Source organism: Protopterus annectens, chromosome 6.part0 (assembly GCF_019279795.1).
Source record: "Protopterus annectens isolate FY-2018-M chromosome 6.part0, PAN1.0, whole genome shotgun sequence".
Taxonomy (NCBI): domain Eukaryota; kingdom Metazoa; phylum Chordata; order Ceratodontiformes; family Protopteridae; genus Protopterus; species Protopterus annectens.
The window spans coordinates 893,783,950-893,793,181 of record NC_056737.1 but is presented as its reverse complement, the minus strand read 5'-3'; positions in this window follow the sequence as shown (position 1 = coordinate 893,793,181).

The following is a 9,232-nucleotide window of genomic DNA, read 5'->3' as shown; positions in this document are numbered from 1 at the left end:
GCTGCTTAAAATTTAGTTTTGCGCTTGTTTCTGACTCAGCACAGCTCCTCCTGGTCCTGCAGAGTGGTACAAGCAACAGAGAGATGAAAAAGAGTGACTTTTACCAGATAAAGTATTTTTCTGCCTTTTCATTAGCGACTGCTTATTCTCACCAAAAAGCGAGTTTCTATCTGCTCTATTACCTTTAAAAGCTTGTTATTGCATTTCATCTGTACCTGCACTTTAAAAGTTGTTTTTGTGTTAATTTAACTGTTTATGCTGCCCACTCAAGTATGCTAGCCTGTGTAAAGCATTTACAGTGTTTTCCTGTTAATTTCTGCTACTGTTTCTGCAAAAAAGAAAAAAAACAAAAAATCCTTGTTTCCCACCTTTTCTGAGCTAGAATAGTCCAGATTTAAGGTTTTGCTGAATTCTGGGCTTTGATATAAGTTCCTGTGTTGCCCATATCCTTACTTGGATAGGAGGAAGCTTCTCTGTTCACCAGTGAGAGTGGGGAGCTTTGAGCAGCCTATCTGTCCCTGGAGGAGTGGTCTCAGCCCCAAAACTAGTAGATTATTGGCTGTTTTGGGCTAATTCCTAGCTCTTTCAAGTTCCCTGCCTTAAAACCTGCTTTTGTGCGGTTTTGCAAGATTTTGCGCATAGCGTAACATCGCACAATTTAGAGCAGCGTCGTTTTAACAGTTTTAAACTTTTCCCGTCTCCACAAAGTCTGCTTTTCAAATTTTCCCTTAGAACTACTTAAACTCACAAGGAAAGCACTCTTCTTTCCTCTTACAGTCCAACACTTACTCTAGCTTCTCAGTAGATCTTTGGAACTACTCAAACTCTCCAGTAAAGCTCTACTTTCCTCTTACAGTCCAGCATTCGCCCTAGCTTCACAGTAAACACAAATAAACTACTAGCACTTACCCCCTCGTACAAAACAGTAGTAATAGGCTCTGGATTCTCCCATTAACCAATATTTAGAACTCTCCAGGCATGTCCAAAGTGCAGTTTCAGTCATACTCTCCAGTCCAGCTTGTGAACCTGGGAATCCTGAGGCAATGTTACAATTGCCTCATGTACGCAGACATCCCCCTCCTCCTACCATCAACCTCTAATTTATGTGAGAGATGCAACTGTACAGGCAAACTGGAGGCTAGGCTCTCTCAACCCAAGACTGGTACCACCAGTCAGGAGGAGAAGGTAAACATGAGCACCCCAAAACCAGTCACACGTAGATTAATCTCACCTGAAAACATGACACATAAACCCACAAAGACATACTCGGAGGCTCTAAATAAAATCTTGCCAAAACAGCAGAGACCTCCTAAGCAGACACACAAGCACTCACTACCCAACATTAACCATACACATACTCCACATAGACAGTGTGCCACACAGTCCCAGCCCTTAAGGCCATACGACACCCCTAATACACTAGTAATAGGTGACTCTATCATCAGGCACACTGACATCCCACTCACCAGACTGAACAAAGAGAAGGTCACTGTAAGTTGCCTGTCGGGTGCCAGGATCCACCACATAACTCAAGCACTCAGGTCACTACACAGCAAGTAGAAATACGACTCTGTCATTGTCCATGCTGGTGTAAATGACTTGAGACGTACCTCCCTGGACTACATGAAAAGAGACATAGAGGAGCTCTCTGATCATGTAGCCCAGGCCGGTATGACCCTGACCCTGAGTAGCATCCTGCCCTCACCTAGAATGATGCCACAGTATAGAGACAAAATGATTGACTTCAACAATTGGCTAACTGGTGTCATTCAAAGGGGATCCAGTGTCTGTCAGCCTGGGATGATATTCTAGACAAGCCACGTTGCTTCACCAGGGATGGCTTGCACCTGTCACCCCTGGGCTTTCGAATACTGGCCAAGGCTCTTGCCACCCCCATAGTGCCTTTTTTAGGCAAGGCTCAAAAGACAAACCCACCTCCTTAGACAATGCAAAGAATAAAAAACTAAGGGTAATGCTACTCAATGCCATAAGTCTAAACCTAAAGATGCATGCACTTGAGACACTCCTCACTATGGAGCAAATCGATATCTGTGCAGTGACAGAAACCTGGTTCAAGGCTCCTGAGAGCACCCCAGCATTACCAGGATTCAGCTCATATCATACTTTTCAGCCACAAAAGTCAGACAATAGCACCAAGGGCGGGATGTATCCATCTTCATCAAGGACACCCACATCTCCAGATTAGTGGCATTGCATGAAACATCGGAAACAATTCATGTGCAACTAACAGTGGGAAAAACTGCCTTCCAAGTCATAACCCACTATAGATCACCCTCTCTGTCTCAAGACCCACACACGGCCTTCCCGAGAACACTAGAGAATATGAAGATCCTACCAAACACCATAATATTGGGGGACTTCAACTACCCAAACATTGACTGGGTAAACTACTCGAGTCCAAACTCATTTGCCCAACGGTTTCTAGAATTCATCAACTCAAACACTATGGAACAACTAGTCACTGTTCCTACAAGAGGGGAAAATACATTAGACCTAGTCATTACAAACATAGGCCACACCAGAGGTAAATCCCTCGTTGGTGAGATTGGACCACAAATTGATCACAATGGACATCCACATCCCAACCCCACCCCTAGCCAAGGAAACCACAGTGAAAAACCTCTCAAAAACAAACTTCACTCTCCTCAAGACAGAAGTAGGAAGCTTTAAAGCCCCTGAGAAATTGGAAAATGTTATCCAAACTGCAGAATCCTATACGAAAACACTCTATATGCACCTACAGAAATGCATGGATCGTGCCATCCCAATTAAAACCAAGGCTCACTCCTCCAAAAATAGGAGACCAGTCTGGTGGACCCCAGCCACAAAAAAGCTATACAACAAAAGGAGGAGACTACTACATGATCTGTATTAGCAAAAAACTTCGCTCCACCATAAAAGCCTCAAAGGCAAACTTCGAAAGAAAAATTGCCAAAGACTGCAAAGATAATCACAAGGCATTCTGCAGTTACATCAGGACCCTGGGAGGAAGCACCCAGATCTGCTCAGAGCTAGTACAAAATGGCACAAAATACATGGAACCGACTGACATTGCCAACATTCTGGCTGACAGGTTCAGTGCAAAAAAGGACCTGTGTCTATCCCGGATGAATGTAGTCCCCTAGATATCTCAGACAGCATACCGGGCGGTGTCCTGCATGAGCTCCAGGAAGAACTAAACCCCCACTTAAATTCACTATTCCAACTCAGCCTTAAAACAAATTATGTACTCAAGGAATGCGTACAGCAACAGTGATCCCTCTCCACAAGGGTGGCCCCACAACGGATCCTGGGAACTATTGCCCCATAAGTCTGACTAGCCTAATTTGCAAGACTATGGAGCGTATCATTATGGATCTCATAAACAAAGACATCGGGAACTTCCAGACACTGGACCCTACCCAGTTCGGTTTTGTTAAAGGCAGATCCTGCCTCCTAAACCTGGTTGACTTTTTTGAAACAGTCACCAAAGCCATAGATGAGGGTAAGGCAGTCCACACTGCCTATCTGGACCTCGCTAAGGCTTTTGACACAATACCTCACTCTGGAATCATAAACAAACTAACCAGCTTAAACATCAACCCGTATGTCACAAGATTGGTTGCAAACTGGCTTACAGATAGAATGCATGTGGTCAGGGTTGGAAGTGCCGTGTCCGACTCTAAACCTGTTACAACTGCAGTCCCACAGGGCTCAGTCCTGGGGCCCCTCTTGTTCGGTATATATTTCTCTGAAGTACAGGCCAGCACAAAAGGACTGTGGCTTACCAAGTTCGCTGATGATTGCAAACTAGGAGCCATAATAGACTCCCCGGCTGACACAAGCATTCTCCAAAAGGGTCTTATGGAGACAGGTGCCTGGTGTCAGAGCCATGGCCTCAAGCTTAATGCCAAAAAATGCATAGTCATCCCCTTTGGGAAAAACAGGGTGCCCACTAATTACCACATAGGAGGCAACCCACTAAGTACAGAGGAAGTAATTAGGGATCTGGGAACCAAGGTTGATAGTAACCTCTCCTTTGACAATCACATTGCCAAAATAGTCAGAAAATCCTTCTATATTTCCCATCTTATAACTAAAGGGTTCTTGTCTAGATCTAGAGAGGTCATTGTGCCCCTATACTCATCACTCTTCAGACCCATAATTGAGTACAATGCCCCATTTGGGATGTACCTTACCCGGCACCTGCAGCAGCTGGAGAGACCCCAAAAGTTCCTTACCAAAAGGATCACGGGCCTCAAACAGTTGCCCTATGCAACTAGGCTAAAGAAACTACAGCTCTTCTCAGTTGCTTACCGCCTGCTCAGAGGTGACCTCTGCCTGACTTATAAGGCCATGTCCAACCCAGAATTAATGGACATGCTCCACCTTAAAAAAAACAAATTCATTAGACCCACATGCTCCTTGGACTTAAACCTCAGCACAGCAATAAATAGGATATGCTGGAGGGATAGATTCATATCCCAAAGGCTTCCCACACTCTGGAATAAAATCCCAATGCACATAAGGCAAAGCCCCTCACTTGCCCTCTTCAAGAGAAATCTTGATGAGTGGATGGGAAATCATAAGTTTGCACCAGAGATCACGCCAGTGGCACTACTGGACAGAGGCTCTAGAAGTTAAATTATAAGGGTGGAGAGAGCCAAACACATTTTTGACTAGGCTTATAAATGCCCTAGGGCAGATAGCCTAGTATAAACCTATGAACCTATAATGTTCAGAATGCTATACTGTGTACATTAGAAGGATATAGCTAGGTATATTGTGGTACACTGATAGAACATAACGTTCAAAATGCTATACTGTTTACACTGGGAGCATACACCTTGGTATATTGTGGTACACTTATAAAACATACATGGGGAGCATATGGCTAGGTATATTGGGGTACACTGATTAAATGTAATGTTCAGAATGCTATACGGCATACACTGGGAGCATATTGCTAGTTATACCGTGTTACACTGAAAAAACATAATGTTCAGAATACTATACTGTGTACCCTTGGAGCATACAGCTAGGTATATTGTGATACACTGATAAAACATAATGTTCAGAAAGCTATACTGTGTACACTGGGAGAATATACCTAGGTAGATTGTGGCACAGTAATAAAACATAATGTTCAGAATGCTGTACTGTGTACACTGTGAGCATACAGCTATGTAGATTGTGGTACACTGAAACACATAATGTTCAGAATGGTATAGGTAGATTGTGATACCCTGATAAAACATAATGTTCATAATGCTATACTGTGTACACTTGGAGCATATAGCTAGGGATACTGTGGCACACTGATAAACATTAAAGTTCAGAATGCTATACTGTTGACAAAACATAATGTTGAGAATTCTGTACTGTGTACACTGGGAGGATATAGCTAGGTTCATTGCGGTGCACTGATAAAACATAATGTTCGGAATGCTATACTGCACATACAGGAGCATACAACTAGGTATATTGTAGTAAACTGATAAAACATAAGGTTCAGAATGCTATACTGTGTACATCGGGAGCATACGGCTAGGTATATTGTAGTACACTGATAAAACTTAATGTTCAGAATGCTATATTGTGGACACTTGCAGCATACACCTAGGTATATTGTGGTCCACTGATACAACATAATATTCAGGATGCTATGCTGTGTACAGTGGGAGCATACAACTAGGTATGTTGTGATACACTGATAAAACATAATGTTCAGATTGCTATACTCCATAGTCTGGGAGCATATACCTGGGTATGTAATAGTACACAGATGAAACATTTATTTTTATTTATTTTATTTAAGTTTGATGACTAGGGAAGTCCACTGCACCAAGAAGAGCCCATTTTCAGTGGAGGCCCGGGGAGAAAAGCTCCACAATAATTACAAGTTACATTTCACATGTTACAAAAGGACATAGTTCATAAAGCTAATTAAACATTTACAGATAAGCACCATGATATTTGCAATTGGCTTGTCACAATGTTTAAAAAATGAAAATACATAATTCAATACAGAAATTTCAACATTTACATAATGTGAATATTTTTGTTATAAAGCCAATTGTAGATTTAACATTTCAAAATATATAGCTACTATACTACTGACATATACTGCTGACATAATATTCAGAATCCTATACTGCGTACACTGGAAGGATATTGCTAGGTATATTGTGGTACACAGATAAAACATGTTGGTCAGAATGCTTTACTGTGTAGAGTGGGAACACAATGCTAGGTATACTGTGGTACACTGATAAAAGGTAATGTTCAGAATGCTATACTGCACACACTGGAGGATACAACTAGGTATATTGTACTACACTGATAAAACATGAAGTTCAGAATGCTATGCTATGTACATTGGGAGCATACTGCTATGTATATTATAGTACACTGATAAAGCTTAATGTTCAGAATGCTATAGTGTGTACATTGGGAGCATACAGCTAGATATATTGTGGTACACTGATAAAACATAATGTACAGAATGCTATATTGTGTGCACTGGTAGCATATGGCTAGGTATATTGTGGTACACTGATAAAACATAAAGTTTACAATGCCATACTGTGTACATTGAGAACACACAGAGAGGTATATTGTAGAACACTGCTAAAACTTAATGTTCAGAATGCTATACTGTGTGCAGCAGGAGCATACTGCTAGGTATGTTGTGATACACTTATGAAATATAATGTTCAGAATGCTATACTGTGTACAGTGGGAGCATACTGCTAGGTATATTGTGGTACACTGATAAAACGTAATGCTTTGAATGCTATACTGTGCACACTGGAGGATACAACTAGGTATATTGTAGTACACTGATAAAACATGAAGTTCAGAATACTATGCTGTGTACATTGGGAGCATACTGCTATGCATATTATAGTACATTGATAAAGTTTAATGTTTAGCATGCTATACTGTGTACAATTGAAGCATACAGATAGATATGTTGTGGTACACTGACAAAGCATAATGTTCAGAATGCGGTACTGTGTACAGCAGGAGCATACAGCTAGGTATGTCATGGTACAATGATAAAAGATAATGTTCAGAATGCTTAACTGCATACTGTGGGATCATATACCTGGGTATGTTGTGGTACACAGATAATACATAAGATTCAGTATGCTATACTGCATATACTGGGAAGGTATTGCTCGGAATAATTTGTGGTACACTGATAAAACATAATCTTCAGAATGGTATACTCTGTACACTGGTGGAATATAGCTAGGTAGACTGTGGCACAGTAATAAACTATAATGTTCAGAATGCTGTACTGTATACACTGGAAGCATAGAGCTATGTATATTGTGGCACACTGAAAAACATAATGTTCAGAATGCTATACTATTTACACTGAAAGAATACACATAGGTATGTTGTGGTACACTGATAAAACATAATGTGCAGAGTGCTATACTGTGTACACTGGAAGCATCCAGGTAGGTATGTTGTGGTGCACTGACTAAACATAATATTCAAAATGCTATACTGTGTATACTGGAAGCATATAGCTAGGTTTTGTGGTATACTGATAAAACATACGGTTCAGAATGCTATACTGTGCACAGCGGGAGCATACAGTTAGGCCTGTTGTGGTGGACTGATAAAACAATGTTTAGAATGGTATACTACATAGACTGCAAAATCATAGCTAAGTTTATTCTGGTACACTGATAAACCATAATGTTGAGAATGCTAAACTGTGTACAGTGTGAGCATATAGCTAGGTATATTGTGGTACACCTATAAAACATATTGTTCAGAATGCTATACTGTGCACACTGAGAGCATACAACTAGGTATATTGTGGTACACTGATAAAACATAATGTCTAAAATGCTATACTGTGAAAACTGGGAGCATACTGCTAGATATATTATAGTACACTTACAAAAAATAATGTTCAGAATGCTATACTGCATACTCTGGGAGCATAGAGCTAGGTATATTGTGGCACACTGATAAAACATAATGTTCAGAATCCTATACTTTGTACACTGTGAGCATATGGGTAGGTATATTGTCTCTCTCTTTTCTCTTTGTTTTTCATTTACACAGCATGTGGTACAATGGGAATGAGCTCTTTTCAGTACCCATTATTACTGTAGCAGTTATGGATTTCAGAAGCTGAGGTTGCTAGTCCAAGACCCAACACACATCTGCATGCACACACTCACACCTTAGGCCAATTTGAGCATCCAATCAACCTACTGCATGCCTTTGAATATGGGAGAAAACTAACGCAATCAAAGAAAACCCATGCGACTGCAGGGAGGACATGCAGACTTCACACAGAAGGCACTCTAGCAGAGACTTGAACTGAAGAACCTCTTGCTGTAAGGGAACAATGCTAACTAATGCACCATTATGCCAGGTATATTGTATTACACTGATAAAACATTATGTTGAGAATGCTATACTGCATACATTGAGAAGATATAGCTAGGTATATTGTGGTACCCTGATAAAACATAATATTCAGAATGATATACTGTGTACATTGGAAACATACAGCTAGGTATATTGTGGTATACTGGTAAAATATAATGTTCAGAATGTTGTATTGTGTTCATTAGAAACATATAGTGAGGTACATTGTGGTACACTGGAAAGATATAATGTTCAGAATGCTATACTCTGTTCATTTGAAGTACATAGCTAGGTATATTGTGGCACACTGATAAAACTTAATGTTCAAAATGCTATACTGCTTACTTTGGGAGCATACACCTTGGTATATTGTGGTACATTGAAAAAACATAATGTTCAGACTGCTATATTATATACACTGAAAACATAAAGCTAGGTATGTTGTGGTACACTGATAAAATATAATGTTAAGAATGCTATACTGCACATAAAGGGGTATACAACAAGGTATATTGTAGTAAACTGATAAAACATAAGGTTCAGAATGGTATAATGCGTACATTGGGCACATGCAGCTAGGTATATTGTAGTTCACTGATAAAACATAATGATCAGAATGCTATACTGTGTACATGGGAAGCACACAGCTAGGTATGATGTGGTGCACTGATAAAACATAATGTTCAGATTGCTATACTCCATACCTGGGTATGTCATAGTGCACAGATAAAACATAATATTCAGAATACTATACTGCATACACTGGAAGGATATTGCTAGGTATATTGTGGTACACAGATAAAACATATTGGTCAGAATGCTATACTTT